At 38.9% G+C, this 16,916-nt stretch overlaps 1 protein-coding gene across 2 annotated transcripts in view; it reads right to left on the reverse strand.

Annotated features, from left to right (window-relative positions):
- lrch4 (leucine-rich repeats and calponin homology (CH) domain containing 4) overlaps window positions 1-16,916 on the reverse strand; it is a 64,163-nt gene that overhangs the window by 34,380 nt on the left and 12,867 nt on the right. The gene's annotated exons all lie outside the window — the stretch shown is intronic.

Below are 16,916 nucleotides of genomic sequence, written 5' to 3' on the forward strand. Positions count from 1 at the left end.
CACTCAGACTAGTTTCAAGTCACATCCCTGTTTATCCAGTCACAGAAAATATTAAACATTTGTGTGAAATTTTGTCATAATTGATGCAAAGCCTTGAGTTATGGTTAAAAAGTATTTTGTGAGGTCACACTGATCTTGACCTTTGACTATGAGTTCTTGAGTCCTGGAGTTGATATTTGTGGCATTTTTGAAGGGATTCCCTTGAGGAGTTTTCCAAGATATTGTGTTCACAAATCCAAAACTATGTTTTGTGAGGTCATACTGACCTTAACCTTTGACACCCAAAATCTAATCAGTTCATCCTCGAGTCCAAGTGAATATTTGTGCCAAATTTGAAGAAGTTCTGTCAAGGCGTTACTGAGATATCATGTCCACAAGAATGAAATTGATGTATGGATGTACGGATTATGGCGCCGGCGCATGGACAAAGTAAACTGTGCTACACAAATACCACGAGATAATAACACAGATGACATCAATCAAATTCATACTTTTTTTTGATGTTCTCTGTGTCCTCGGCCGTACAACAGCAATCGAAACTACTCTCCAAAAACCACAGGTCTAAAACTGACAACCCGCTCTGAATCCACACTGCTGTGACAGAATCTTGGCAATGTCCACTCTCATCCACTTTGACCAAACTGGGTGAGCATGTCCAAAAATAGCTGCTATTGGCGGCTTCCTGCTCTCTGTTTCCAGAGTTAGCTCCACAGTAAGTAGGCCATTCTGATCCACCTCCAAGGAGACAAGGATACAAGGATACCAGTCTTACATTTAGAGATAAAATGACCCTGCCCAGTCAAGCATGGTCCGGACATACAGCCACTGTTGTTACAAGCTTCAGTCCCTCCTTAGCAGAATTATTCTTTAATATATTTTATAATAATGAATCAGACAAAAATACATTTACACCTGTGGATGATTCATCAGACTCTGATTTTCCTTCTCACTACAATTTAGAGATGTTTTTCTCAGAAAATTATTTCTATATCTACGATAACAAAACAGCTCCAGTTTTAGTAGAAATACTAAGTCATGACTGGGAGAAGAAAGTGCCTCCTAACAACTGAAACAATTAGTCAATTGAAAGGAAGTTAATTAGCAACTAATAGTGATAGCTGATTAAGGTTCTTTTAGTACAAATAAAGATGTCAAACAATGGGAGCTTCTGCTTATATTACTATAAAGTGAATATCTTTGGGTTTTGGACGGTTGGTCACATTAGATATCGTTCATCTAATTTACCGTTGTTTGATACAGTCAAATAAACTGAAAACAACAGATTAATAGGAAATAGGACTTCAACTAACATCTATTTTCAATATCTCTTAGTCTGCAGATTATTACCTCTGTTAAGGAGGTTTTGTTTTCATCTACACTGTATGTGTTTTCTTGTTTGTTTGTCAGCAGGATTACACAAAAAGTACAGAACCACTTTCCGTCAAACTTCGCATTTTACTGATAAGACATCAGAGATCAGTGTTCAAAACTTCCCAAAGCCCAAGGTATCTTATTTTATTTGACCATCAGCCCAAAATTTAAAAACTGTTCAATTTACTACCAAAGAAAAGTGACAGAGATAATGGAACCAACAAATATTTGGCATTTTTGGACATTTTGGACATCTTGGACCTTTTTGGATGCATCTTGGAATGTGACTAAAACTGATTGATTATCAAAATAGTTGCAAAATAGCTGCTAATCGATTAATCATTCTAGCTCTGAATGAAAATATTCGTTAGCTGCAGCCCTGCATAGTTCTCTATATTTTGAATCTTATCCGTATCTGTATCTCACCTCCCCCTTCCTAATGAGGGGTTATTACTGGCCACGCTCAGTATTGACTTCATCATCATCATCAGCTCTTCTCTACACTGATATCTTTATATCTAAACTCTACAACCAGCTGAGTGCAGGGTAAAGATGTGTGAACATGCAGCAGACACAATGAAGCATCAATAGATTGCCCATAGAGCTGCATCATTAGCACTGAGCTTGGTCTGGCAGCAGGATGAGACAGTCTGTCAATGGCAGACAGCCCAATGGCTGTTTATTGATTGCTGTTGGAAGCAGCAGCAGGAGGAGGAGGAGGCAGTTCCTCTCTTTGTTAGAGCTTCTATAGGGACGCTTTTTTGGAAGACTTCAAGTGAAATATTGAGAAGAGCAGAAATGTGAGAAGAATCTAGAACATGGTTCATTGATTGTCCACGCGTTACACCACATTCAGAAAGATTCATTTTCCCTCATAAAGTCATTTAATCAGTGATTTCACATAACTGGTTCCAGCTTTTCATCAGTGGGAATTTGCAGCTTTTCTTTGTCTTTTTATATCAAAATAATATTTTTAGGTTTTAGACTTTGTTGGATGGAAAAGGAATCTGGAGACATTTTAATAGTGATTACTAAATCAGATTCCAATTCCAAGATTACTAAAGAGAAATCAGGTTGAACCGTTTAATAAAGCAGGAAACACACTTTACTGCTGAGCTCTGTTCTACATTCATCTGAGTGAACAGAGAAACCAGAGTGCTTCATTAACACTGCAGTATGGTTCAATGTGTGTTGAGAGAGAGAGAGAGAGAGAGAGTCTGTGTGTATGTGTGTGTGTGTGTGTGTGTTTTCTGTATATAATGAATGTAAGTGTGTCTCCACACTGTACAGGAGCACTAAAGCCTGATCTCTCCATCTTCACTGTCCCATAGCTGGAGGGGAGTCGTCTGAACAATGGGTGGGGGTGGAAATAGTACTGTGTGTGTGTGTGTGTGTGTGTGTGTGTGTGTGTACACTCTGGGGGATGCAGAGGTTGTTTTGTCTCTGTATCTGTTGTTGTCAGAACTCCAGTTTACAAAGGAAGTTATGGTTTCCACTGGAAAAATAAAAGTTTGCTCTGTGCAACATTTGTGATTGTAGTGATCACCTTGTATGACAACATTCATTCCCTTACTTTAACTTGTATCCAAAGATTATTTCCTGTTCTTATCTCAACCAAAATCTTTACAAGAGAGTCTCACTGCTCAGCAGCCATTTTTGGCAACAATCTGATAAAAAACACTTAAAAAGTTTGGTGACTTGACCCAAATTATGATTAAAATGTTTTTTTCCCCCCACATCTTCACATAAAGAACTATGCATGCACAAGGTTTTGCTTGCGTCAGTGTAACGACATGATTGACTTGATGGGTTTCCCATTCAGCTGTTATAAAGAGGCTTATTGGGTGTCGTACAACTGCCATCTTTGGTGTTACGGACTTTTCTATTCAGGACCTGTTATATCAACTATCTGTCACACTCATGATCATTAGACCTGGGCAAAATCCAAACTTTAATATCGAAACAGTCCAGGCCAAATATCGTGAGATATGCTATTTCTATTTTATATGTTTATCAGCCCCCCCGGAAAGTCGCAATGTCACGATTGCAATACTTAATGCAGATTCAACCAATCCCAATTTTTGTCCAACCACCGCAACTTTTCCGCAAATATGACCAATCATCCTAGTTTCCCGTAAGTTAAACCAATGATGCCACTCCTGCTCAACATCTTGATATATGTCACAAAAATCACTTCCATGTTTCTGTTTTTGAAGCATGTTGTGAAGCTGCAGACATGTGTGACATGAATATCTCACATTTACCAAAAAACATTACTGTATAAAGACAGTGTAAAGCAGTTCAACGATGTTTTGCACAAAAGCGTATTTAAATTGTTTTGTACCACTGCATCATTATGGTGGAACCATAGGTGTAGAGCTGCCGGAGCCACCAGAACGACGCTCTGCTACTTTTTTTCTCCAGATGAAATAAAATATCTACAGTTCACATAATCTGGTCGATATTTATATACATTTTAAGCACTTGAAGATCCAATCATCACTAAAGAATCTATCATGTAGAGAGCTAATAAAAACTAATAAAATGGTCAAAGTTGTCATATTGAGATTTAAGGTGTTCTAATTGATTTTCAAACGTCGATCATATATTAAGTAACACTCAAGAAAACATTCCACCTTAAAAGATTCCGGTAGCTGCCGATAGCCTCTGAGCTACTCAGTGAATTAAATGGTTAATTAGTAAAGATGAAAAGACAGAAAACATCCTTTCATTCATCATTCACTCATGATGAAACTGTTTCATAGGCAGGGGTGGGAGCATATTGTTTTTACTGTTAAGTTCTGTGCACTTAAGCTTTTGAAAGGGCTCAAAGTTTACTCAAAAGAGGATAGCAACAATTTTTGCAATTTTTATTTGCCCTGCATCCTGGAGGGACTGTATTATCTCATTTTCAGTTAATATCCAAGTTTTATTTGTCACAATGTACAGTAAGCACAGCAGAGAAATACGGTCGGACTCAGCAGCAGGGCCGACTATGTAAGACTGCAAGACAAGTTTGTTTTGGAGACATTATGAAAAGTATTGTATTGTGCGTTATTTGATATTGAATAATCAGTTAAAATTGCTGCTCTAGGAATGTTGCTAACTGTGTTGGCAGGATTCCGACACAAAATTAAAAGCTTGGATAAGATAGAGCTGTAAATAAATAATAATAAATAATTCTTAAATCAACATATTTCTTTGACTGTTGTGGAAAAAAAATAACTGCTCCTAGAAGCCGCTACTGCAGCCTCTGTGTTGATTTAAAAAGCCTTATTCAGCTCTGAGGTTCAATGAAGAGAAATTAAATGGTATGGTAAGTCTGGTATGGTAAGTCTGATCAGATTGTATGACCATGTCCACACTGTCTCACTCAAACGAATTGTGACCCAAATATATCCACCACAGTGTGAGAGCACAGAACAGAAAAAAAAAATTGGATAATGTCAAATATTGTGATATTTCCCGCCATATGCAATATTTTTCCTAATAGATTTTTTTCTGTTTTCTGCCCTGTTGATGAGTCCAGTCTTGGCATGTGACAAATAAAACTTTGAACTGCTGTTTAGTGGCAGCATCACCTGAAACATGATATACAATAATATAATTACGTATTATAAATATTGCAATAATATCATGTATCACAATCGTTGGGCTGGACTGTATCAAGATATATTTTCTTGAACAGAATGCTTGTTAACGTTATATAAAAAGGCAGTCATCAACATGATTTAAACCAAAACTAACAGAGCACATCAATAACTTTCAATTACCGTGCAGTGTTATCTCCTGTGACAGGAGTAATCCTTACTAACCACTTTAGGATCTTTGCTAACCTGGATTGACCCCTGTTAGGTTACCATGGTGACCATTCAGATTTCCTGACAGATTTAAGAACAGGGTCAACTATCATTAGCCTGGAGAAAGAAGCTTGGCTGAAAAGAGTCAGCAGAAAGTCCAAAGTAGATGCACGCAAGCTCCAGAAAGCTCCAAGGGGCCGGCCTCTGACCTCACCTGCCTCTGTCCTAGACCACACTGCCCTGTTGTTAACATCTTGGCTTCCATATTACAGTTCTCCCTGCTTATCAGAGCTGACTGCACCGAGTCGACCCAGGCGAGCTTCAGTGTTCTGGATCTGGCTTGATCTACATGTGGACCCTCTGACAGCTAATGGAAAACACCTGCTATGAAATCACTGACTGTGCTTTGGCCAGAAGTGCAACAGTCTGAACCCACAGAGCAGCAGCAGCAGCAGCAGCACACGTATGACAGACCTGCATCCAACCTGCAGCTGATTTGTGTCGCATGCAAAACACATTATAGTCAAATTAATAGTGAAACCAATGTGTGACTGCAAAGGAAGTCAAAGCCAAAGAAGTGAGAGTTCATAATAAAAGTAAATGTAAGTAAATGGTTACATTTACACTTTAACATCTGTCTCTTCTTCATATGACTGAATGGAAAGAATCAGTTATGTGTATTAGAGCAAAATTTCATTGACCTTGGAGACTATTTCACAAAACAATCATGGCTCTAATTCCACTTATTAGCTTTTTCCAGAGCTTTCAACTAGAGGTGTGCAAAAAAAAAAAAAAAAAAAATGGATTCACATTCGATTGTGATTTTATCTCTGCAGACTCAAAATGGATTCACATTTTTCAGTCTTGTAACAACGCTGGTTCCCATTTTTTCCTGGTGTAAGTTCAGCTTACCAGTCCTATAGATGCCACCATGTACGTTTCCGTCCAGATACTCCTCTTTGGTGTGAGCGAGAAGATGCAGTGTGAGCAATTGAAACGTAAAAGAATAAGTAATTCAACCTGCCCCATCTTCAGTGAAGGCAGGGTTTGGACACATTTCAGTTTTTATAGTCTTGAGGGGAAGAAGCAGCTCAGTCAGACCCATGTTATCATCAGCTTTATATATATGATCTGATCATCACAAAAGTTTATGTCATGTACAGAGCTAGTAAAAACAAGCTAAATGGTCAAAGTTGTCATACTGACATTTAAGGTGTATTGATTGATTTCCAAACGTCAATCATGCATTGAGTAACATGCAGGAAATCATTCCACCTTAAAAAATGCCAGCAGCTGCCGGAAGCCTCTGAGCTGCTCAGTGAATGAAATGGTTAATTAGTAAAGATGAAAAGACCTCCTTTCATTCATCATTCACTCTTCTGACAGTTTCTTGTCAATTACTTGTGTTCATCCACCTGCTGCTTAATGCTTCTGTAATTACAACCTGCTACATCAATGGTACGGTCTAATATTACTGAGGTGGATGTTTGTCTGATGCTATGTCATATTCTCAACATGATCGAACTGTTCATGAAGTCGGTCTAACATTTGATCATGTGATCAACGTTGACTGATCTATGTAAACTTGTCACCCCAGCGACAGTAGTTACCTTTGAAACGAGTCCCAACTTAACAACTTAAGAATAGTTTTTGAATCAAATCGGGAGATTTTCTGAACCATGCGCCTGTACTTTCAACCATTTCACATGGTCTTCAACAGCAGAATAAATTGTTCAGTACTCCTGGAGATGGATCTATAGAACAGGAGTGCTATGGGGGATATAACAGCTACTACAAAGTTCACGTCAGTTCACCCATCTCTATGATGACTAAGCGGACTGAAGACCATGTGATATGGATAAAAGTTCCAGAAAAAACTTCTGAATGTTGCTTAAGAGAGGATAATTTTGTGGAAGTGTGAGGTAAGATCCTAAAACAGTGTGGGAGGATTTGAAAGGATCAACAGAAAAAGAAGGATTGGCCTGTCAGAGCAGAATAGTGTGTCTAATTAGAGGCCTAGCTGGATTCAACAGGATCCAGTTCAGGCACTTACATCACTGCTGACCCATTGACCACTAAAACTTACAATACACTGCTAAAGAGGCCTCTTCTAATCCCCATAGTCTCTCAACACGAGGAAACTCCAATCAGTGCATTCACTGTAAAGAAACAAACGTGCAACAACAGTCTCATATTTCAGATAATGTGAGGCCTCAGAGGCTCCATCCAACGCTCTGTCTTTAATCTGCTGCTCCAAAGTCTCGCTTCATTTTACAACTGGAAACACAACAGTCTCGCAGGTTTGTGGATTCTTTGCACTTTTCTTCTAGCACTTACTTCACTCACTCAATGTTTTTAATGAGATTAAGAGATCTTATTCTTCAGGTGTTCAAAAGAAACTGTGTAAACGCCTGCATAGTTACTGCTGCCGACTGTTACAGTCAATTAACACACTAATCTGATTACGTTTCAAGATAAAGCATGCTCCTGTAAACTCCTGTATCACTTCATGTCAGGCTCAAATGTGTGTTGCTGTTCTGTAAGCAAGGTGTGGTTTGTGACTAGGTGTGGTTTGGTGCAACAGCTCACCAGCACAACAAAGTCACATGACAGCTGTAGACTGCATCCATGGGCCAGTTTCACAGAGATATTACAGACGCAGTGTTGGTCCAGATCAGTCTAATGTTAGTCAGACTGTTTCAAAAAAATAAAGACTGACTCATTTTAAGACAAAAACTTTAGAAACCTTAGCCTCAGACTAACATTGTTATTTAGAGAGCAAAGAAAAGAGAAAGAGTTTTTAGAGATGAAATCTGATTTTTCTTTTTATTGTTTCACTCTTTACTGAATTTCCAATGTAAAACCTCCTTGTAACTGTTGTATTTTTCCTAAAGACAAACATTTTCTGCTGAGGGTTAAAAGAGCTGAGTGGTTGGACGTGGTTCCTCAGTCTGCCATTTTTTTTCTTTTTTTTTTTTTGTGAAAAAAGTCTTAATTTACCCAGAATTAATTGTACCACAGTTTAAGATCAATAACTAAACTGCTTTGTGCAGCAGATGAATTTAGTCCATCTGAAATCTGACTGTTTGTTATATCTAAGACATAGTCAGAATCTGTGTTTGTGAAACCAGCTCCTACCTTTTGGTGTTAGTCAGGACTCAACAATAATTAATCTCTGTGCACAGAAATCAGAGAGACAAGAAACAAACATCTCATGTCAGATTTCACCTGACTGATGCTCACTTCAGCTTTACAGATGACCATGATCCTGATCTGATACACTTAACCCATTTAATCCAATATTTTTCCCAGACATGAAAATATCAAAATCATGCGTTTGTATAATCATTATTTTTAAAATCCTTTAAAGTAAAGTAGGTGAAAATGTTTGTTGTGTGGTCGGGATAATGTGTAGATTGAATTAATGTATTTCTCCTATGCTGTTATCACAGCAAATCATCTTTGGCTGAACACAGACACAAAAACCCAACAACAGACAAGTGTAATTTCAGCCTGGGATACAGTGAATTATTAATTAACATTAATTATCAACACCTGATGTGATCTGCAGTCGTAGAAATAGAAGATCGTCAGTAGCAGCCAGGACCTTTGCTGATAAGAATCCATAAAAAAAATGACTGAAGTGGATCAAACATGTTTGTTGGATTGTCAGACAGTGACTGAAATCCTCCACCCCAACACCATTCCAATGTTGAAGGCTGCATCTGAAACTTTTGTTACTTTCCTTAAAAGCAACAATCTAACAAGCAACACAACTGTGAAAGGAGATGCTCTGAATTTCTCTCTGGCTGAGCTTTGTCAACCTGATGTTTTCCTGTAGTATGTTCACATTTTAAACAACACATGTAGATGAGGAGCTTTCCAACCATTATATCTATGGCTGCATCCACATTACTACGCTTTCACTTTAAAACAGTGTTCTCAAACAAAAACGATCTCCATCCACACTAACACACCTGAAAACACATACATACATGAGTACTCATACACTGAGCCTGTGCTAGCTGGTGTAAACAGGAAGTAGATTGTCTACTCTGCAGTTGGTTAGTTACAGTAAATCCTCTGAAGGAGGAACAACAAAGAGAGTTGTAGCATTAAAATGAAAATGTAACTGAACAACAGCTACTAACAAAGACAACAAGGTCACTAACACTGTATTTCATTATCATGTTGTATTCAACACTGGTAGTCGAGGCTGATGAGAGCCAGTCAGGAGAGACTGTGGTTGTCTGTGTCATTGTTTCAAAATAAAACACAACTCCAGATTTTTCTAAATAAAATGGGGTAAGCTTGGGGCGTAGTGGTCTAAGCAGGCGCCCCATGGGTAGCGGCTGCAGTCGGCCCCGGTTCGAGTCCCGTATCGGACGGGCTTTACTGCATGTCATTCCTCCTCTCTGCTCCCCATTTTTGCTGTCTCTCTACTGTCCTGTCAAATAAAGGCATAAAAAGCCTAAAAAAATATACTTAAAAAAAAAAAAAAAAAAGCTGCTTAAAAGCTCTAGAGTAGTGTGGACAGAGATGTGTTTTAAAATGAAAATGTATTAGTGTAGACATAGCCTATGTTTCCAAGCCACCCAAAATGCCCCAATTCTTAGGCCCAGTGGGGGTCAATTCAGTTCAGAGTTATATTGGTGTAAACCCTAAAACAATCGACAGCACCAAAGTTTAATCGACAATTGACAATTGCAAGTCTCACATAGGTGGTGTTTAGCATTTTGTTCCTGCTATTTTGTCCATCTCCAGTGTTTCTCTGTAACTTGTCACTCTTACCCAAGAAATACCTTCAGAAATAAGAGGATATAATGATGACATCAGATATCAAGAGTCTGTATTTTTCCATGAACAGGAAAGTAAAATCAGCAAGTCAAAGTAAAAAAAGGGTCAAAACAAAAACAGCACAAGAGAAATAAATCCATGCTTTTCTCCCTCAACCCGGACCTCAAGGGTGGAAGGGAAGAAACACCCTGAACCCCAATGACCTGCTTAAAGTTGATTAGCTAGAACCAGAAAACTCACCCTCTAGTACGATTTTACTGTTATCCGATATAAACAATTTAAAGGTTTTATGATCTGTGCATGTTTATCTGGGCTCATAGACTGTCTATACCTCATCTCACCACCTGTGAAGTATTGATGTCGCCCTATATATCATCCATCATGGACATGTATTCCACGTTTGTCAGCCAAGAGTCTTCACATTCCCCTCAGCCTTCAGTGTGGCATTGAGGTTGACGAACAGAGAAATCCTGGGCCTGCTGTGTGTACAGAGGTGTGTTTGTGTGTTCACAGAATGAAACTCTGCTTGTATCACGTAGTGAAGGAGGGAGGTGAGGTTCATAGAAAGGCTACAGACGGAGGGGTGGAGAGAATGAGTAACAGGCAGATAATAGCAGCAGGACAAAGGAGCTGAGAAGGGAGACAACAACACCCCCAAGAAGAGTGAATCAACAAGAAGGACGGCTCTTCGCTGGATCTAATCCACAAAGCTGAAAGGGCTGCTGGGAAAGACCTGTCTCTGCAAAGTGAGAAATCACTGACTCACAGGGAGCGGACTATGGGTAGACATCAGCTACTGCCAATTACTGAATCTTTCCAACGTTCTGTAACAATATACAACATTTGAAAAATTAAAATTTTACTACTTTCATATGCGTCAATGTTACAACACTCCACTACCCGTCTTAAAGTATTTATAACGCCTGCATCTAACGCACAACTGAACCAGCAGGTACAGAGTTACACATACACAGGCTCGACTTGAAAGACCAGCACAAGAAGATTAAAACCCCAAATCACTCAGTTTCATTTTCGATTAATCTTATATTAGAACCTTATTTCTGCACTGGGCTACATACACAAAAGTGTGGGGTCTTCATCTAAATAAAGCTGACCAATAAGAGGAATCTGTAGCAACAGTCAACAATGCAACCGTTTCTATTCTGGTGTAAATTAAAGGTTAGATCTATAAGCATTAAGGGTTTTGCTGCCACGGCCTTACTTGGTTTTAGCAGTAGCTTATGGTGGCTAACGTTAGCAAACTTTAGATAGATAATGCTGCGTAACTGAAAGAGTCAGTTTGGCGGAATAATTTTACTGCTGTAAATACGCAACAGACTTAAAATTATGTTTTAAATATCAACTTCATCGGAGATCATTTTTCAGAAAGCAAATCTCCTCTCCATGAAAAATCTTTTTTCAGCAGTCTTAGCTGCAAAAAATCTGCAGTTTTTCTTAGTGTCAGAGCTTACCAACAAACCGAAAATCACGTTTCAGTTTATGACCCTATTTTATGTTGACATGGATAAACAAATATTGATATAAATATCTCACATTAAGATTTAATCTTTATTGCAATTGATTACTTCCAAAGTAATAAAATATTCAAATTTAAAAGGTTATTCAATACTCATGATTGTTCCCCTACATACAAAAGTAATAAATAAATAAATAAACACAGCTTTGTTTCAAAAGAGCCACTCCTTAACCCGGCTTATTTAAAATGCATCCAGGCCCGTCACTCAATCTGACACTATTTGGGTTTATTTCACAATGTTGCCAATGACGACGCAACTCCACGTCTGCTGTAAGACAGGATGTGGCAGTGTTGATTCCTGTTACAGTGTTAGTTACAGCGAGCAGAGCAGCAGCTCTGTTAGAACGTGTGTGTGGGCGAAACTGTGGCATGACTGAGTGTGAAAAAACAGACAAACACATAGTGTTCTGTAACTGAGTGAGAAATTCAGACATGATCGATGATACGGTGAGTCAACATTCAAATCAGAGCAAGTTGTTTGGATGTTCTTAATCACTGAAGCTGTTAATTCTCACCATGTAAACTTTTTATCTTTGAGTGACAGAGGGTTGAGTCTTTCTAACTCCACATTAACTGATTTCTTTACTTCTCAAACTTTACACACAACTCCCTGTGAAGACACTAGAGGCTTTACACTACTCATATGCAGTCACACTCCCCAACACCTAAAAATACACACTGATGTGTTTCCAGGTTTCCCTGACGTGACTGCCCTGTTGGAACATCATCTATAAACCACTTAACTCAGCAAGATCTCTGTTGGTTGGACGATATCGATATCCAAAATTGAATATCTCGATACAGTCCAGCCCAAATATTGCGATATACCATATTATCAATATTACTGCAGAGAAGGGAATTTTTTAAAATATTTGGAATAATTATATTGTTGTATTTTATGTTTAAGCAGCAGTTCAAAGTTTTCTTTGTCACATGGAAGGGTCAATGTACAGTAAGGAAAGCAGTGAAATGTGGGTCAGACTCAGCAGCAGGTCACACTGTGCAAAACTCGCTCAGGGTTTTTCCTGCATAGAGAATTGTGTGGCGGCCGCCTCTGTCAAATTTCGTGCCGCCTCCGCCTCCCTACAAAATTCTAGTACTTGTTTTGTCAGTACTCAGTGGAGTTTATGTTTGTAACTGCAATTGCAGCTGTACGCCACTACGGCAATGTAGTGGCGCTGTATCGTAATCCGTGCATCAGGCAGAGCCATCCAAAATAGCCAAAGAAGAAGAATACGAAGGCACTGGATTTTCTGCCTGCGGAAGGAGGTGGCGAGCTGATTTTGCAGCTCTTCAAACAGGTGAATAGGGTTGCCACCTGTCACGTATAATACAGAATCGCCCCAGACATAACATGAACAAAAATTAGGGACAAATTGCTAACAAAGTGCTATGAATAATGTAATGTCAAGTAAAAAACTTTTTTTCACATAAAAGGTGACAACCCTACAGATGAATATTATCTCTTTTACATCTAGCACACCCAGCTTCTTGAAAAGTTTCCCTACATTAACGTTATTGTGTATGATTTCTTTTTTTAAAAAAGAGCGTTTGCGAGGAGGAGAATCAGTGCTTCTAATATGGGAAAAAAAGTTAATTCATGTTACTGACGTTAATGTGTCAGGACTGACAGTAGGATTAATTCTCAGCCACAAGTTTAAGGTGCCGGGGGAGGAGAGGATCAGAGAGAGGAGTCAAGGTGAGAGTACCAAGTCTTTAGGAGTGTATTAAAGCTGACGTTTATTTATTTGATTCACTGTTGTGACAAACCAAGACCCAGTGACTACAACTTGTCTATGAGAGTGTTTTGGACATGTCAGACTTTTGATGAAGTTAAACTTCACTGTACAGAAAGCACAGACTGCAGGCTTCTCTTGCAAAGCTCCATGTATTCATGCAATAAGGGAAATACGCTGGGAGCACACACAGGAGTCCTGACGACACTCAAAAATAAACAGAATAGACAAACATCATAAGAGTAACTACTCATATAAGCACTGTAGTCGACCCCAAATAAAATTGAATAATTCTACATATAACTGTAAGCTATCAGCAAGCAACATATAGCTCTTTATCAGGAAATGCTTTTTAATTTTCAAAATGCACCAAGGACATAGTTTAACTCTGTAGGTGAAACTCTGAGCGCAGCAATTTGAAAACTGACAAACAGTCAAATAGATGAAAAAGCAATCCTGTCGTCACGGCAACAGCATGAACACTGCACATGTGTGAAAACCAGTTATGCCACAGAAAGGAAATACAGTGATATCAGTATGGACTGAAGGGCTGGTGTTAGACATTAGAGATGACTCAGTTCAGGTACAGCATTTAAAATGGTTACAGCTCGGCTGTAGTTACAGATCAGTAGAACTGAAAGTTAGCCTAAGAGTTTGGGATCCATATGATGTCCCTGGTATCAATTAGATTTCAAGATGTCCATCTAAAGAGACGTCAGCACACACTTACATTAGTGCTGCCCGATTAATCTTATTTTCATCGTCATCATGATATGAACAAAAGACTGCGCAAAAGCAAACCAATAACGTTAAGCTAACAGAACTGTTATGAACAAGCTAAAAGGAAAACTTTCTGTGTAGACTGCAGCTTCATTTGACACAAACCTTTGTAAACTTATAACTAAAGCCTGAGACAGCACCCACCCCTCTCAGCAGTGTTACCTGCGGCAGAGGGAGGAGGACCGAGATGACCAATAGTGACCCTTGTCTGTGTTGTTCATTCAGCTTCACTAAGAATACACAATATTTGTTTTTTGTTTTTTTATCGCAAGTCATATTGTCATCGCAAGCATGGCAACAGACCAAAATGGGAATGTCATTGGATGAACTGTCAGATGGTCACCAAAGTTATTACAGTTAATTTTAATGGGGAAATTAATGTGGTTACCAAATGTCATGACATTCCATCCAAAAACTGTTATAAAAAAAAATAGTGAGAAAATAGACAAAAACATTAAGATATATCATCATCATCATTTATGATGATCATCATTTTGCACAAACATTCAGATCTGAGAAACTCAATCCAAAGATTTTTAAAACTAGAATTACCACCTTGTGGTTGTTTGCCCCCATCGACTAGTCAAGTTGAAGTTTACATCCATGTCTGTAGAATCTCATATATGAAGTCAAGACTTTGTAGGAATTTAATAAAAAAGTATTAAGTCTAGTAGCAGACCGGATGATGCCACGGTGAAATCATTAGGATTAAGAGAGGTATCGTCTGCATAAAAATGATTGGTAACAAGCCTGGCCAGCCAGGGCGATGTTTCCTAAGGGTAACAAACGGAAAACTGTACAGGACCAAGGATAGAGCCTTGGGAAACGCCACCAGAAACTGGACAGAAGAGGAACAGTTGCCATTTGTAACAAACAATAAATGTCCTGTTAAGAGAGGAACAGGACAAACCATTAAAGAATGGCAGCATTGACACCAACTCACCACTTCACTTTGTCTATTACTGTGTTATGGTCCCCAGTAACAATGGCTCAAATCAGATTCATGCAAAAACCATTATACTCAAACCACCGTCGAGCATTTTTCTAATAGCCAACAACAGAAATTCTGTCTGAAGCCAAAACTCAGTCAATACTACTAGGATATAAACAATATATATGACTACACCTTGTATAAATCACTGGTACAAGTTGTCACTTTTCAGTTCAATAAAAATTGCCTCTGGACTTCCTTTATTATCAGCTGCAACAACATGGCTGGTACTGTTTTCACCTTGTGAGTATGTCTGTGTTTATTTGTGTGTTGTCATGGTAAGGTGTGGTCCTGCAGACACCTACTGTAGATGGTTTTGAGTACTTTGGCTGGTGTCTGTCTGTCTGGACAAATTTGGTCACCACTAGAGATGAAACAGTTACCGGTTTCACGCTAGATCACGACAGAAATGCAAGAATTTTAGTATTACTGTTTAAATTTTAATTATCACTATGCCGTGGTCGATTACCGTGGTTAGTTACTGTGGTTAATTTAACTCACATTAGGTTCTGTAAGGCATCAACCAGCAACAGTCACCAATGTGGGTTTGTTATGTGTCAGTCAAAACATGGGGAAGGCAGTGACAGCTGCTCTGGAGATTTTTCAGCTTCTAAAACCTTTTTACACCAAAGTTAGCAGGTATAAGAGGGTTTTTAAAAAGTGAGTAAAGCCGCTAAAAAAGGTGAATGACTCCTTTTACACTGTCAGACAAGTTTGCCTTTCTGTTCGGTGCAATGTCACATGGCCACAGAGCACACACACAGACTGAAAAACAGTGAGCTGCTAGCCGCTGTGCAAACTGGTACAACAGATCTGTCCCATCTCATCCCCGTTGCCGTGTCGTAGCTTCCGTGTGAGACGCTTTGATCTGCGATTGTGTGTTTTTAAAACCAAACGCAGTGTAGCTGCGGTGTTTCTAGTGTAACAGCACTGTGCTGGGCAGGTGACAGGTGTGTCTACAGTGTCTGTGCTCTGAAAGACACAGCTCAGAAAATTATAACAATAATATATTTGCTATTCCCTTGTTGACAGAGTGGGTATGCAGCAGGCAAACCCAGCACTGCTACTGGTCCCTGGTCCTCATCTGTGACGACGATGTGTTGAACATGTTATTAATTTAATGTTTAAATGCAACAAGAAGTGCTGCTAATTTTTTATTTGTGGTTTCCATGATAAAACTTGGTGAAAGGTATTACTTTTGATAATACTAGTTTAATACTAATAATAATTTGATAATACTGATAATCGTGATAATTTTGGTCACTATAATCGCGAAATAAATTGTTTATACCGTTTCAACTCTAGTCACCACGATAGCATCACAACTGTGCATAATACAGTCACACAGCAACAACTACAGGTGTGTAGTTTGTTAAAATGAAAGTTGAGTACTAAGATGGATGGAGTACTGAATACTCATGTAATAATGTAGTAATGAGTACTGAGTACTCATGTAATAAGGTAGTCATAACTACTGAATACTGATGTTTGGAACGTCAACATGTTGGGTTGGAACTTTTTTGGTTTCTTATAAAAAGTTAAAGGACCACCTTTTACTCTACAAGCTGATTTCATTTACTAAAATGTTACAGTGATCCTATTATAACTCTATATGAACTGAACACATCCACACACAAACCCCAAGGCCCCATGGCTTCTCTATCATGTCCTAACTCCCTCAGTTCATCAGCCATCTGGACACCAAAACACTGTGGGAGTTAATGGATCTGCTGGGTTACATAAGGCATGGCCTCAGCTTTCATTATTCACCAGGCAGTCAACTCCACAACATTAGATTACTTACACACATTCTTACAGTGTTACTCTGTGCTGCGGGACAGACATGGAGCCAGGAGGAATGGGACTGAGGCCCATTAACTAATGGCTGCCTGCTGAGCCTGGAG

The sequence above is a fragment of the Seriola aureovittata genome, chromosome 23 (assembly GCF_021018895.1).
Source record: "Seriola aureovittata isolate HTS-2021-v1 ecotype China chromosome 23, ASM2101889v1, whole genome shotgun sequence".
NCBI lineage: Eukaryota > Metazoa > Chordata > Actinopteri > Carangiformes > Carangidae > Seriola > Seriola aureovittata.